Source organism: Carcharodon carcharias, chromosome 3 (genome assembly GCF_017639515.1).
Source record: "Carcharodon carcharias isolate sCarCar2 chromosome 3, sCarCar2.pri, whole genome shotgun sequence".
Classification (NCBI taxonomy): Eukaryota; Metazoa; Chordata; class Chondrichthyes; order Lamniformes; family Lamnidae; genus Carcharodon; species Carcharodon carcharias.
The window spans coordinates 192,734,153-192,750,531 of NC_054469.1; the positions used below are offsets into that span (position 1 = coordinate 192,734,153).

Below are 16,379 nucleotides of genomic sequence, written 5' to 3' on the forward strand. Positions count from 1 at the left end.
TACACTTATTTGTATATTTATACTCAGTTTATATGCTTAATTAAACTAGTGTTCCAGCTTGAGTTATTGCATTTTGTTGATATGGTCCCATTATTCTCCTTATTGTGATTATTGATGTTTGGGTTACATTGATTATCTGTACTTGTGTTTGCTGTTTATACCTCTGTATGGAGAATTATTTATTCCTCTGTTTCCCTTGACTTATACCTGTGCTTCTATCATCATTTATGCTCATCTTTCAGGCTTGTGAAACATTGCCAGTAGTACCAAAGATTTATAGGGCTGTTTGCTCTGCAGTCACAGTTGCTTTGGAGAATTGCTCATGGGGGTATTATTCTGAGTACAAATGGTGGGTGGCAGTGGGAATCTCATGGTCAATTACTTTGTACAAGAAGCACATGCTGTTATTAGTGAAGTACTAAAAATAAATTAACTTAATCAATCAGAGTTCATGGGTGACATCAGTAAGTGGTATAAATAACTGGTTATTTATGAACTCTGTTATCTTGACAACAATTAGTCTGAGAGGTAGTTGACCTTTGACAATTGTTACATGAATACAGCTCTGATCCACGACCAAATTTGAGAAACTTAGCCCTGATTGAATGGCGGAGCAGATTCGATGGGCTGAATGGCCTAATTTCTGCTCCTATGTCTTAAGGTCATTTTGGTCAAACAGCAGAATAAGAATCTCCTGTGATGTGAATTTACAAAATCAGTAAACCACTTGAGAACTGATTTTATGAGATTAGCAATTGTAATGTGACTGTTAATACCAAATATTTTATTTCTGCCTTTTTGTTATCTGATTAAGTCAGTATGTGTTATTAATTAATTTCTCCTGCCTCAATTAAATATTGGGAAAACTCCCTTCCCTACCCCCCTCCCTGGCAACTCTCTGATGCTGATTCAGACCATTCACAATCTTGGCATCCTATCTGATCCTGAGCTGAGCTTCTGACCCCATATTTCCTCCAAAGATTGTTTACTTTTACCCATGTAACATCACCCACATCTGCCTCTGCCTCAGATCAACTGCTGCTGAAACCTTCATCTATGCCATTGTGACCTCTAGACTTAACTATTCCAGTGCTCCCCTGGCTGGCGTCCCTCCACCCCATCAAACTTGAGATCCAAAACACTGTTGCTCATGACATAATTGGAACCATGTCCCACTCACATATCATCCTTGAGCTTGCTGGCCACTATTGGGTCCCAGTTCCACAGCACCGAGGATTTTAAAATTTTCATTATTTTTTTCTATTCCATTCATTCTGTCAGTGCCACTCCGAATTTTCATTTCTTCACTATTGGCTCTGTGCTTTCAGTTGCCTAAACACTAAAGTGCAGGAATTCCTTCCCTAAATCTCTTCACCTCTCCTCCTTTAATAGGCTCCTTCAAACCTATTTCTTTGGGTTCCTGCCAAAAACTCTGTTCGGGGACTATGGACTCCACCCGTCTCCCTGACAACTGTCTGAAGAGTTTGGACACCTGTCCTAGTAACTCCTTACCTAGCTCCATCTCAAATTTTGTTGAATAACACTCCTCTGAAGCGCCTTGGGACTTTTTAACTACGTAAAAGCCGCTATATAAATGGAAGTTGTTGTTAATGCCAGATCTGGTTTACTAACATCAAAGGTCGACATCGCTACTGCTAAGTGATTCTTCCCTCCGCCCAATGTAACATTCCAACAAGTCGGGCACAATTCCGATTGGAAAAGTATTCATAAGGTTGGAGCTTGCAGGTCATCGTCTGGCATTCTCACTGTGATTGTCAAGCAAAGGTCTATTAGTCGACCTGTCTCAATTAGTCCGGAATGCAATGTTCACCAAACCTTCAATATCATTATCTCTTGTTAAATTCATATGGGGGAAAAAAAAGACAGGCAGGAATCAGCTAACGTGACGGTGCCATAAATCCTGAAGAGAAACGAGAGACTTTCTAGTCGGGTTCCTGTTTCTGTCCGTTTGAGGGAACTCTCTTTCTGTGGGTCTTTTAGGCTGATATCGAATCCTGCAATCACTCGAAAAGTACAGGCTGGCGTATCTGGGCTGCCTGTGGTCCAGACTGGTTCTCTTTGACGAAATATCGTAATCTGCATTGGGGCTAATTTCAGTTCTGCTCCTTTGTCAGTGCCGGAGTACACGGCTGGCATTCTGAGCTCTTGCCTCATTGACTCGAGATGATGCCCAGATGTCCCTTGCCGTCGCTCTCGGTAGATCTTTGTTGCTTGTTATACAACCGCACCCCCCCTCCCTCCCTCCCTTTTCTTTCTGAAGATCCTCGCTGTAGCCTCCGCGACCATATCCCCCAGGCTACCGGTTTCTGATCTGAACTTTATCTTTTCTTTAAAAAAAACTGCCTCCCTTCCCCTGGGTGATCTGCCAGCTCCTGCATCTTGCCCCTCCTAGGGCGGATTCAAAGGGGCTGCAAAGCCAGCAAAAGGCGCGGTCAGAATGTCCTCCCTGGTGAGGACAAAGGCAAACTGCTGTCAAGGCTTCCAAACTTTATATTAAAGAAAAATCCAAGATCCACTTAAAAAAAACAGCACTCAAAACCAAAACACAGCAAACTCGAGCGAGATGTGAGTTGTCCTGGGGCGTGTGTGTGTGTTCGGCTGGGGAATGAATGTTCCTGCTCTCGGATGATGAGAAGTTAAGGCTCTGAGCGCCCGTGAGAGGAAAGAGTGCGTGAGCGCGTCAGCACCAAAGTTAAATACAAAAGCCTTTTACGCAGTGGAGAGAGGAGTTTCCTTTGTTCTACTCAGAGAGGCTTGAAAGAGATCAGAGAGAATTAACCCGCAGACACGCACTCACTCTCGATATTATTGGAGGACTTGCGGTCTGGGGCTGCAGGTGATGACCATTTCCATGCCTCTGGGGTAAGTTTTTTTTAAGGAAGATTCCCCCCACCTCTCTCCCCCATGTCTTGACAGCTGTACGTGACGGAATAAAAGGAAGGTTTAAAAACCGCGCTGGAGAGAGCGAAAGTTGATGGAATGGCCTCTTTTTGATTGCAGGGGCATGTTCAGTTTAATGTCAAGCAGCCCGTGATAAAGTTTCATTTTCTTGCTTCGTTTTCCTGCCACGCTAGGCGTTGCAAAATGAGAGTGGAAATGCCGGGCATATTGTTTTAAAAATATATACAGTCGGCGAGCAACAGGTAGGAAGTGAGTGGCGAACTGCAGCCTCCTTGTAGCGGCTGATATTGAACTCGGAAGGCCCTGAGCAAGTCTTTGTTCCCAGTTTGGATTCATCACAATGAAACAAGCTCTCAGTTCGTCTGAATAGAGCGAAGGGTCTCAATAACTCCTCACAGTGACTACATCGAACATGAGCTGGCATTGCATTGCTCTTCAGCCAGAATGCAAGGTGATTAGTTGGTGATTTTTTTTGGGGTGGGGTGGTCATGTTATGAAACAAAGATGAAACTGGCGGAAATATCATGTCTCGATTTTCATTGCTGCTCCTTGCTTGGCGCTTTAATAAGAAGTTATTGACAGTTTTGTATCTTTTTTAGGTTGAAAATATCGCACAGTCGGAAGAATTTAAAAGACAAGGGAAGGAAAACTGACAATCAAATTGAACTAGTGAAAACAAGTATTTGATCAGGAGCACTTGGGATCTTGTACCCCGTTTTACAGTAGTTAACTGCCGCCGTTTATCAATCTGGAGTCAGGATAAATATCACAACACTCCGGGCTTCATTCCCCTTCTCCCCAGTTAATAAGCAGAACGTCAGCATTTCTGCTGTTCGTTTTGAGAATAATGTACGTTTGCGCAGGTTTGAAACTTGGGGCTGCAAAAGTTGCATCGTGTTCCTTCGAGCAACAGTTAATGCGCCAGATTGGCAATAAGGGTTCGCTTCTAAATATAGCTTCTCCACTCCAAAAAAAAGGGGAGGGGGCTTAAAATGTTGAGTTAATATCTAGGATGAAGAGAATTCCACACCATTCATATCGGCGGTGGACCACAAGTCGAGGTAAGGAAATGTTATGTGTAACAGCTATCACTAAGAGGGAAAAATATGTGGACATCTCTTTTGTCTGTGCTCAAAGCCCAGTGTTGGATATTTTAAGCGTAGAGATTGTCCAGGCTCAACTTAAAAATTGCAAGTTCTTTGTTTAACGTTGCAGGAGCGAACTGTTCCTTGAACTCATATCACTGTCAGTCTTTGTCTGTTATTCGCTTCCTCTTTCTCTTTGTCCCCCCCGTGTCTGGTTCTCTTTTTTTGGACAAAGAGCAATCTGAATAGTTTTACTATTTGCTTGAGAAGAATATTCAGCTTTTCGTATGGACTGCGAACAGAAGTTTGAACCTGCCTGAAATATATCTGGCACAACCTAAACACGACAAGGTACCGCAACATGTTGGTGAGCGTCCCTGAATTAACACAATCGTTTGCGATCTTTGCACTGCCGTTAAATCAGCGGAGACAGTATAAATAACTGCTGCTTTCCTCAGATTTTCGTCCAGAGATATTTAATTTTTCTGCTAATTATCAAAGCCCAGTTGTAATATGGAACATTAAAAAAAATAGCCAAATGGTTAACTGTACTTTAGATCTCGGGTGTAGTTTACAAAGCCGGAGTTAAGACAATAGATTATAGGTCATTGTACTGACTCCGGCCAGATACATTGTATTGTCCAACCAGAATTTCACAGCATATTCTTAACTAGGTGCAAATGAAAGTGAATTGGGATTGGGGTAAATCAACTATCATTTTCTGACCAAGATTTGGAGCTTCTTTACTTTCCTCGGTTTTTAAACAGAGTTCAGCCACTCCCTGTTCTTTTGTTACCCAGGGACTCCTCGTGAGAGAGGACCATTGTTTGGCACCGCGTTTCTCCAGTTAATAATTCGTAGATTTCGTTTTTTATAGTCTGCCTAATTGAAACATTTCATTTTTTAAACGGATTTCTATTTGTTTCCTGTATAGCTCTTGTAAAACCTATTCCCCCCAGAATGAATTTTTAAGGATAGGTTGTTTGAAACTAACCTCAGCAAAAGTTCAACAAAAACGATTTCCTCTGCAATATGTCGAATGTTTATTTGAATAAATACTCAATATATTTTTGTACTATTAACTAAAGACAGGTATAACTAAGATATTTAATTATGGAATTTATTTAGGCTATTCCAAATAGAACGAGACAGATTTCATGTTTGCGCAGATCATCATGTTCATAACTCCCATCAAACTACAATTTCATTGATTTTCTTCAGTGTCTGCTTTACGGTCAAAGATTGGTCACATTTTTAGATGTTACTACAGCACTTTTCCACCCATCCGTTTTTTAAAAAAAACCTTGTGACATTTCAGTATTCGGCGTAAAGAAATGTTTTGGAATGAAAGATAGTCCAGATCTGGTTCCTTTGAGCCCATTGGCAACAAATAAAATCATGACCTAAAAAGTATATGTGATCACATTATTTCTGTACCCACATTGCACCTGCTGACTGGAAGTAAATTGATTTAAAAAGTTGTGAAGCAAAGTGAGTTGAGATTCCATCCCTTTGTTTAAAATGACTCACTGCTGCACAGCTAAAAATTACATTTATCTTTAAGTATCTTGGTGCAGTAAGGTCAAAACAGAGATCATATATACAGGCAAGTTTCTTTCTTTCCTTACATTTTCTCTTTTGTTCCCCAATTTTTCTCCTCTTTTCTATTCTCTTTTCTCCTACTTTTCTCCCTCTCTTTCTTAACCTATGTTGCTTTCAGCCATAATTCAACTTAATGCTACCAGTCTACTGAAGGAATCTTAAGAGGCTGACTATAATGGAGGACATAGTACATTGTTGAGGTTTGGAGCAGATGTGGGATATAAATGGAATCAACGCCTTGGAAGACTCAGGAGTTCAGGAAATCCATCATGTATGACATGTAACTTCTCATATATTGAAAAGAGAGGATGAGTTAATTATTTCTTGGGACACTATAGAATTCTTGCAAGTTCTGTATGGTGCAGTTTAACTCTTGAGACGAAATGAGATTGCCAATTTAATGCTAACTTTTAAAAAATAGAATCAGGATAGATATGACTATTCAAATAAAGACATTCTTTAAAAAACCTATTTAAAGTCACAGTATTAACAGAACTATTCCCAAAGAGACTCCATCTCAGCACCAAGTAAAAGCCATTTCTCAAATCTAAAATTAACTTACTGAAGTAATTCTTTGAGAGGGTCATTTGAAAAGATTGCTTAGCCTTGATTAAAATTGCTCTATTTATTGCAGAAACTATCAGTAAGATAAGCTGCAATCGGACAACAGTCATGTATTGCTTTCTCATCTAGCTCATGAGTGTCATATCAATATTGAATTATCTTGTTATGACTATCTGAGGAGGGCTAAAGATTGACTCCCCTAACCTACCACTCCAGGTCTGGCTGTAACAGGGTTTATTTATGAATTTAGCGAGGATGTGCTTTGCCAATACTGCAGGATTCCCACTATGTACACCTTCAGATTATAAAGAATTAATCAGACAGTTTTTTGAACTTAAATCAAAGGATGAGGCAAGTTTATTGACCCTTTGATCCAAATTTTAAAAAAAGTAAATCGTTACCCTCATTAATACATCACACACATTCCTTGCACCCCCCCACCCCCGCAACACACTAGTACAGTTGGTAGAATACAGGGATTGACTTAAAGATTTTTTTACTGTTCGTGAAGAAAATAAACAATCAAACAAATATCTGGTCGACTGCCCTTTGGCTGGCCTCAATGTGGTGATTCCACATTGCAGTTTTGTTCAGTTTCTTCCTGGGTATAACTGTATGGAATGGATTTCTATATTTGATCCCCCCAAAAGTCTTGGTTTGCAGTAGATCTTCTCTTCTTGAGTTGGTTACTCTGCAATATCAATGCACAATACTTCCAAGAGAGAGAGAAAGAGAGAGGCAGAGCTGTTTGTAGCTTTTCAGTATATTCTTCTGATCTCTGCTCTCTGGCTTGGTAAACAGTTCTTAAGAAACCTTGTTGGCTGTATATTCAAGAGGAATTTGATTACCCTTGCTGCTGTAATCATTGTGCTGGTTCTTGATGTCTCATCTCAGAAATGTTTGATGAGTTTCAAGATAGTGTGAAAGCCAACAGGAAGATGGGGTCTTTCACATCCTCAGGGTACGAGGAGGGGTTAACTGTTTGTTCCCTGGCGAGTATTATAGCTGGCTAGTAGTAACCCGTTGTCTAATAAGATTAGTTTATTAAAATACAGCCAGGAAAAAAGGCATTAGAATTTGTATCTTTTTCTTTAAAAAAGCATCCTCGTAACAATCTGTGCAGCATTCTTTTGACATATCCTAATTCATCCCCCAAGAAGAAAACCCATTAATCTCCTGTTCACAGTATCTGTTTCCTATCTGTTTCTGAATCATAAGTTAAATTTTCATAACTAAGCTTAGGTAACAAACTTTTAAATAAAACTTTGTCTTAGCAGCTTTCTAGAAGTCTTGGTACACCCTTTGCTTTCTTATGCCCATTTGAGAATTCACTTCCACTTTTTAGATGTATATTGGTTGCCTACTAGGCATTATGATGCTTGTTCAACAGAAAGTTAGCCATGAATGATTTTACAGGGCACCTGAGTGTTTACTTCATTGGGGCTGTTCCACTTCATGCAAAATAAAAATTAAATTAGTCAAACTGTTGTAGAAACGAATTGTCAACTGGCTAACAAATTGTTTTCTTCTGCTAGGGAAGCCCTCACCAGAACATGCCTGGATGAAGAACCGATATGGATCTTTACAACTTCGAAGAGCCTAATAATAGTGGATTTATGTGCATTTGTAGGCCCGCAAGCTGCATGACATTTTTTGAAGGGTTCATCATTTAAATCTTGGGAACAATGGCTGAATCAAGAGAAAATCATGAAACATCAAATGTAGGATATAATCAAACTTGATTTCTCTGGCAATTATTTTTACAAATTGGATCTGGGAACTATTTTTTATGAAGATAGTGGCATTTGGATAAATTTATTGAGCAGGATTTGGGAGGAATTTCAGGTATGTCAAGTTTTTGCTTTGCTTCTCTCAATGTCTGCGCACTGAAGTCAACTAAAAATTTATTTTCTTTTAAAAATGTTTTCCTATATAAAGATTTTCACTGTCCAGTGGTGAACCATGATGAGAAGAGAATTTAATCAGAATTTAGATGTAGAATGAGACTACACAGGTAACAAATAATAATGTTTTGTCTTTCCTTCAGGAATTTATGTTGCTTGGTACTGAAAACCATCAGCAGCTATATTTTTTCATTTTTGTTCAGGCTTTTCTTCAATTATCTATAAATGGATTCAATTACAACACTGGCTGCTAAGTATGTCTGTAGATCAATGATAATGGCTATAATGTCTGTTCTTTATATGACACTTGGGCAAAATTTTGATAAAAAGTAACTTGACATTGATCTATATATTGGCCCAATATTTGGAGTGTAAAGGCAGTGGGAGGAGGAGGTTAAAGTGAATTAAAATATTTTAGGTCAATTGCATTGGCTGACTATGCAAGTTCACTAGGAAACATCAAGTTATCAGCTTTCATTCAGTGGAGTACAGGACCATCCTTGCTGCATGCAATACTAATTACCTTCCCACTAATTTCCTTGATGCAGTAATAGAGGTGAGTGGAATTTAGTGCTGTCCCCCTTGATGAGTTTGGTGGCAGATGGGATGGTGACCGAGGATCCTGCCTCCACCCTGATTAAGTCTGTGGTGGGAAGACCTGTAGATGGCATTCCTGCTCTCCTGCTATTTGAGGCCCTTAAGTGGGCGATTAATGCCCACTTAATGGCCTCATTTGCTGCCACTGATATTAATGCAGTAGTGGGTGGGAGGCTTGCCACGTGGGTAGCATGCTAAACAAACCTGTGTGGTGTTACTGGCAGGCTCCTGGGGAGGGGTCCCTTGTTTAAAGGCAATCTGTGCCTGATTGAGGGACTCAGCATTGGCGACAGGGGCCCACTGAAAGCCAACTCCCTATCTTTGCTGCCGATCCCCACTGCCCCCTCTCTCATGACATCCCCTCCCCCTGTGGTCTGGGATCCAGCGATGATACTAGGTCTTGGGTGCGTGCCATACAGCACCTTCCATAAAAGAGATGATGTGAGGCTCTTGCTGGCTTTCCAGCTGGTGGATGAGACTCCCGTCTCCTCCACTAACTATTGGCTGGTGGTTGAGAGAAATGCAATTGATGTACGTGGACTTCCAAAACACGTTTGATAAAGTATCATATAACAGCTTTATAAGCAAAGTAAGAACTCATGCAATAAAAGGGACAGTAAATTTGGTTGATTGACATGAAACAGAGAATAATGGCGAATAAATATTTTTTTGACTGGATGATTGGTGTTAAGACCTCTGCTTTTCTTGAAATATATTAATGACCTAGATTTGGGTGTATAGTGCAGAAGATTTTCAGATGACACAAAACTTGGAAGTATTGTGAACTGTGAGGAGGATTATGTTAAACTTCAAAAGGATATATTCAGGCTAGTGGAATGAATAGACAAGTGGCAGATGAAATTTAATGCAGAGGAGTGTGAAGTGATTTATTTTGATAGGAAGAATAAGGAGATGCAATACAAACTAATGGGTAGAATTCTAAAGACAGTTCAGGTACAGAGGGACCTGGGGTATATGTGCACAGATCATTGAGGTGACAGGACAGGTTGAGAACATGGTTAATATCTCATATGCACTTTATAAATAGGGGCACAGAGTACAGAAGTAAGGATGTTATGATAAACCTGTATAAAACACTGGTTTGGCCTCAAATGGAGAATTGCCCCCAGTTCTGGGCTCCGCACTTTAGTGAAGATGTGAAGGAAGGCATTAGAGAAGGTGCAGAAAAAAATCACGAGACTGATTCCAGGGATGAGGAACTTCAGATACATGGATTGTTTGGAGAAATTGGAACTGTTCTCCTGAGAGAACATTAAGAGGAGATTTGATAGAGGTATTCACAATCATGCGGGGTGTAGACAGGGAGAAACTGTTTCCATCGGCAGAGAGATTGGGAAGCAGAAAACAACAACTTAAGGTGGTTGGTAAAAGAAACAACAGCAACATGAGAAAAATCTATTTTATACTGAGAGCATAGCATTGCTAGGTGATATATATTACTTGTAAGAACGAATGGCGTTTATGATGAATCAGATAATGCAATAGTCTGCCTCTCACTCGTGAAGCTCATATCTATTTATTGCGAAAGCCTCATATATCTCACTCTTAAGTGTGTAAGTTTATCACTGAAAGGATTTATCCAGTTCAGTACAAAATTATTTGATTGTTCAAAGTAACCTGTGTTTAATGATATGGTTGGATGAATCAGCAGTGGGCTGTGCTCCATTGTCCAGTGTGTCCTTGGCAAAGCGGAAGTGGATGTACTTGCCTCAAGATAACACAATTTATATGGTGGTTAGTAGGTTTGACATGCAATTGTAACATCATGCAATACCAACATTTCTAAAGTTCTAAAACTATATACTGTTCATCGGCACCAGATTTGTTTTCTCTAGCCAAACTGTTGTTGTTTTGCAAAGAAGAAATTGCCTTTTTTGTTAAATGGCCATAGATCTTTTATCAAGTTTAAGAGCCCTGACAGAATGGACCAGTTTATGAAAATAAAATATAGATTGCCACTAACATCTGCTGAAGCAAATCCCAAAAAATCCAAGTTTCAAGCAGACATTTGTATCTGCTTTTAACAATGTGTTAGAAACACCTATCACTCCTCCTCCATTGCTGAACACCGCAGGCACAGTTCTGAAGAGATCTGAATGGTTGTGAAAGAATAATACCCTCAAGATTTTTTTTTGAAAATATACTTTATTCATAAAATATCTGGAAGAACATTACAAAACATTTCTAAATCACCATCACAAAATGTACAATCAGATTCAACTTTTACACATGGATCACGAGGTGCTTCAATACAATCAATGAATATTATAATCATTTCAATATGGTCACTACAGACAATCAGACAATGGTATTGGAGTTATCAACATGCATCATGTTGCACTCTGAGGTGCTTCAATACATTTATAACACACTTAGTATTCAATGCATACATTCATTGTGTGCCGTACAGCCCGAGGGGTCTAACATAATTCCCAGCCCCTCGGTGCTCTATGGCAGAAAGGTCTTAGACAGCGACCTTTCTCCATTGTGCCTTTGCGGCAGCTGCCCCAAGCTTTAGTGCATCCCTCAGCACGTAGTCCTGGACCTTGCAATGTGCCAGTCTGCAACATTCGGTCGGGGACAACTCTTTGCACTGGAAGACCAACAAATTTCGGGCAGACCAAAGAGCGTCTTTCACCGAGTTGATGATCCTCCAGCTACAGTTGATGTTTGTCTCGGTTTGTGTCCCTGGGAACAGCCTGTAGAGCACAGAGCCCTATGTCACAGAACTGCTCGGGATGAACCTCGACAGAAACCACTGCATCTCTCTCCAGACCTTCCTTGCAAAGGCATAATCCACAAGGAGGTGAACAACGGTCTCGTCCCCACCACAGCCACCTTGAAGGCAATGTGCAGAAGGGATGAGACTCCTGGCATGTTGGAAGGATCTGATGGGGAGGGCCTTTCTCACCACCAGCCAAGCTACATCTTGGTTCTTGTTGGAAGATTCTGGCGATGAGGCATTCTGCCAAATGACTTTGACAGCTTGCTCGGGGAACCATCTGACACGATCCACCATCTCCTTTTCCCATAGGGCCTCTAGGTCATTACGTGCCGACCACTGCCTGATGGACTTGTGGTCAAAGATGTTTCACTGTGGAAGTATTTCCACGAGGGACAGGTGGTACGGCACGGTCCAACTACTTGGAGTGTTCTGCGGCAGTGTGGCCAGACCCATCTTTTGCAACACCGGGGACAGGTAGAACCTCAGCATGTAGTGACACTTGGTGTTTGCATACCAAGGGTCTACACACAGCTTGATGCAGCTGCACACAAAGGTTGCCATCAGTATGAGGGCGATGTTGGGCACGTTTCTTCCCCCCTTATCTGGAGGTTTATACATTGTGTCCCTGCGGACACGATCCATTTTCGACCTCCAGATAAAGCGAAAGATGTCTTGGGTGATCGCCATCGCGCAGGAGTGTGGAATGGGCCAGACCTGCACCATGTACAGCAAGAGCAAAAGTGCCTCACACCTGACAACCAGGTTCTTCCGCAGTGGCGAGGGAGCATAGCTCCCACATGCCCAGTTTTCTTTGCACCATAGACACTCGGTCCTTCCAGTTTCTAATACATGCCCCGCTCCCTCCGAACCATATCCCCAGCACCTTCAGGCCATCAAAGGATCGGTCAGCCCAGTTCCCAAAGAACAGTTCGAACTGGTTGCAGATGTGGATCCGAGCAGAAGACAGCGACATCCTCCATGTACAGGGAGACTTTGACCTGAGTGCCTCCACTGCCTGGGATCATTGCTCCTCTTATGCCCAGATCCTTCCTGATGGACTCAGTAAAAGGTTCTCTGCAACACACAAACAGGACAGGGGAGAGAGGGCAACCCTTCCTGACTCCAGATTTAATAGGAAAGCTATCTGATTCCCACCCATTGAGACTGTGCTACTGATGGTAGTGTACAGCAGTTGGATCCAGTTGCGAGTTCCCTCCCCAAACCCCATTTTGGAGAGCACATCCACCATGCAGGTGTGCGATATTCTGTCAAAGGCCTTCTCCTGATCCAGGCAGGTGCCCACACCCCTGAGGCAATTGTATCCCAGAACAGCGCAAGGCTGTCAGGAATCTTCCTGCTGGGCACAGCGCAGGTCTGGTAAGGGTGGATCACCAATTCCAGAGCAGATTTGACCCGATTGGTGATGACCTTGAAAAGAATCTTATAGACTACGTTCAACAGTGAAATGGGTTGCTAATTTCTAATTTCCTCCCTTTCCCCCTTGTGCTTGTAGATGAGGGTGATGATGCCTTTCCTCATGGATTCTGACATGCTGCTGGCCAGAAGCATACTCTTGTACACTTCTAGCAGGTCTGGGCTGATCCAGTCCCACAGAGCCGAATACAACTCCACCGGCAAGCCATTGCTTCCTGGAGTTTTACTCTTTTCGAAGGACTCAAGGGCCTTAGTCAGTTCATCAGGAGTTAGCGGTTTGTCCAGGCTCTCCCATGTACTGTGGTCTAAGACCTCCATGCTAGAGGACAGGAAGGACTGGGAGGCCGTGCTGTCTGTGGGCTTCACGCCATATAATCCGGCATAAAAGGATTTGCTGATCCTCAAAATGTCAGACTGTGATGACTTTACTGAGCCGTCTTCTTCCTGCAGGCTGCTGATCACAGAGCTCTCTCTGTGTAACTTTTGGAAGAAGAAAAGTGAGCATGTCTCATCCTGCTCCATGGAGCGGACTCTGGAACGGAAGATGATCTTGGAGGCCTCCGAGGCAAAGAGCGGGGCTTGCTGGCTCTTCACCTCTTGGAGTTCCTCCTTGACCTCGAACCCCATCAACTGCAGGCAGAGCAGGTTTTGCATGTTTTTCTGGAGTCAGGACATTTCCCTCTGTTCCTTTCTAGCTTTCTGGACACCTTTGAGGATGAAAAGCCTCTTGATATTTTCCTTGATCGCTTCCCACCAGTGTGTCAGGGACTCAAAGAGGGGTTTCATGGTTCTTCAACCTTTGTAATCCCTCTTGAGCTCCTCAATGTTCCCTGGGGTCAGCAGTTGCACGTTAAGCTTCCATGCTCCCCTGCCAACCCCCTAGTCTTCCTGTAAGTGACAGTCAGCCAGCAGCAGGCAGTGGTCAGAGAACACCGGCTTGATGTCGGTGGATCTGACTGTCAACACGCGGGACACAAGCAGGAAGTCTATCCTGGAACGGATGGACCTGTCTGGCCGTGACCAGATGTATCTACGTTGCGCTCCATCTGCAGGGTTATTGAAGACATCATGCAGCTTGGCATCCTTTACTATACCCTCAAGATTAGAGAGAAAACCCAAGGCAAGGAAAGCAAGAAAGAGGAAAAATCCAAGGTTGCTGAGAAAGGGTAGGCTTCTGTGCCCACAATTTAATTGATTAACTTGCTTAGATTTCCAGTGTCAGGTGAAATTTAGAAGTGTTTTCTGTGCATTTTAAGTTTTTATTTTTACATTATAAACTTAGAATTGATTATTATATCCTGGGGTTAGTGAATCTGTCTAGTCAGGGGTCTTGTGTCTCATGTATATATATTACACACGCAAATCTATCCGACATTTGATTGGCTTAAATATCATAAAGGAATAAGTTGCAATGTAGTTATATGTGTTATTGAGACAGCAAGATGGCAGCTGAAAGCATTTTCAAAAGGTTTTGCACGACCTTTGCTAGTTGATTGGTATTGATTGGTAACAGTTTGCTTGTACATTATTAAATCTTTTACCTAAACGGTAAGATTATGGGAAGTTGTACTTTCCAGGTACAGCAGTTGTGATTTGTTGCTTACTTAAGATTCATACTTGAGCCAATCAAGATAACATGACATATTGGATTTTGAATATATTAAAGCATTAAAGATGCAGACTAGATGCTAAACTTCTGGTTTGATAGATTTAGTTGAAAAGCTTGCATGGGGGCACATTGTAAACTCAGTAAGGTTTCGCTGCAAATCTAATACAATTTTGGAAATATATTGGCAATACAGTTTTCATATAAGCTGACATGAAACAGTAACAAAGCATCTTTTCATTATGTCTTTAAAATTTGATCCTCAAGTTCATAAGATGTAACTTCTTTTTTAAAAGACTTAGGAGCAGAAAGTTACGACCTGCGGGCGGGCATGCACCTGACCTGATCAGGCGTAAAATCGCACAAGAAGACCTCGTGCGAGAGTTCCAATGTCATCGCACACTCATGCAATATTTTGATTGGCAGGCACGTGCAAAAGTCAGAAGCGCGCACACCGACAATTAAGAGGGCAATTAAGCCCATTAATGGTGCAATTGACTCCGATTTGTCATTGCCTGTCCAACCTTACAGTTCGGATGGGCGAATCGGCCAGGCGGCCTTTGTATTCTTCATCAAACCTCATCCAAGGGCAGGATGAAATTCCTGTGACGGAATAAAATGAAAATAAATTTCTGTGGACCGCATTTTTATCAGCTATATTTTCAGCTGATTGCTTATGATACAGGGACAGTTTTTTCAGCTTTTAAAACATTAATTTCCACGTTTTCAGGTCTCCAGCTCCCTGAGGCAGCTGTCTGCCTTCAGGGAGCTTTCTCGCAGCGCTTGTCTGTGTCCGCAGAAACGTCACCGCCTGTCCTCTTTCGGCCCCCACCCCAGCGCTGAGCATTTCAGCACGTATTTCACGCTGGCCGGCCATTAATTGGCCAGCCAGCATGAAATCATGGTCGGGGGCCAATCGTGGTTGGTGGTCTGTTTCCCGACCACTGCCAGGCCAACTGATCGGGTGCGCTCACCAAAGGTAAAATTCAGGTCCTAATTTCCCACCATAGTAAATGATTCATATGTATTATTTCAATATTATTTTCAGCTATTGAAAATACCCATGAGTAATCCTTTAGGAATATAATTTACTCATTTAAAAACATTTATACCACTGTGTCCCTATTTCTTTCCAGACCATGCATAGCAGCAAAATGGATGCACAGTCATCATGGAGAAACTAAACATCCTAAATCTATTTGTGTTAGAGGAGCAAGGCATACAGACAGCTTATGACATCACACACAAATTACATAGTGATATGTTTCTATGTGATTTACATCAATAGAACCTGGTCAGAAACAATAGGAAGAGGTTTTCGTGATGACAGCATTTCTTTAAAATAAACAAAATAATGGAATGTTTCTTGTAGCAATGTTCACCCAGGGCTCTTTCAGAGACAGTTTTTTTTAATCCAGAGTCTTGTTTTCTCCATTACTGGTTACTGATCACAAACTTCTAAGATTATTCACTGCTCCCGGAATGAACTTACTGGTGCAATGGAAGAAGTTGATTATTTAGCAATGAAATAAGCAGGCCATAATTTTTACATGGCACTTTTGGATTCTCAAAGAAAATCCCACCAAATCCATGCCCATCTTTCCTGGAGCTCCATGCTCGAACCCCTCTAATTAGGTTTCTGCCTTTGCCATAGTACTGAAATAGATGTTATTGATGCCACAAATGGAATTATCTCCCCATGTCTCTGCCTCTCTACCTTGCTGTCCTCCTTTAAGATACTCCTTAACACATACATGGTTTGGTCATCTGACCTAATATCTCCTTATGTGCTCAGTTCCATATTTCGCTTTATAATGTTCCTGTGAAGTGCCTTGGGTTGTTTTATAACGTTGGAAGCGCGACATGAAAATGATTTGTACTATTTAAATAAAACATGGTAAAAGAAGAGGAAATTAGAC

At 41.7% G+C, this 16,379-nt stretch overlaps 1 long non-coding RNA gene across 1 annotated transcript in view; it reads left to right on the top strand.

Moving 5' to 3' along the window:
* Positions 1-2,725: 2,725 nt before the first annotated feature.
* Positions 2,726-16,379, top strand: part of LOC121276272 — a 136,271-nt gene continuing 122,617 nt past the window's right edge. Inside the window, exons 1-3 of the long non-coding RNA XR_005942636.1 lie at positions 2,726-2,883; positions 3,522-3,983; positions 7,709-8,018. This is a non-coding gene — a long non-coding RNA (uncharacterized LOC121276272). The remainder of the gene's footprint in view (positions 2,884-3,521; positions 3,984-7,708; positions 8,019-16,379) is intronic.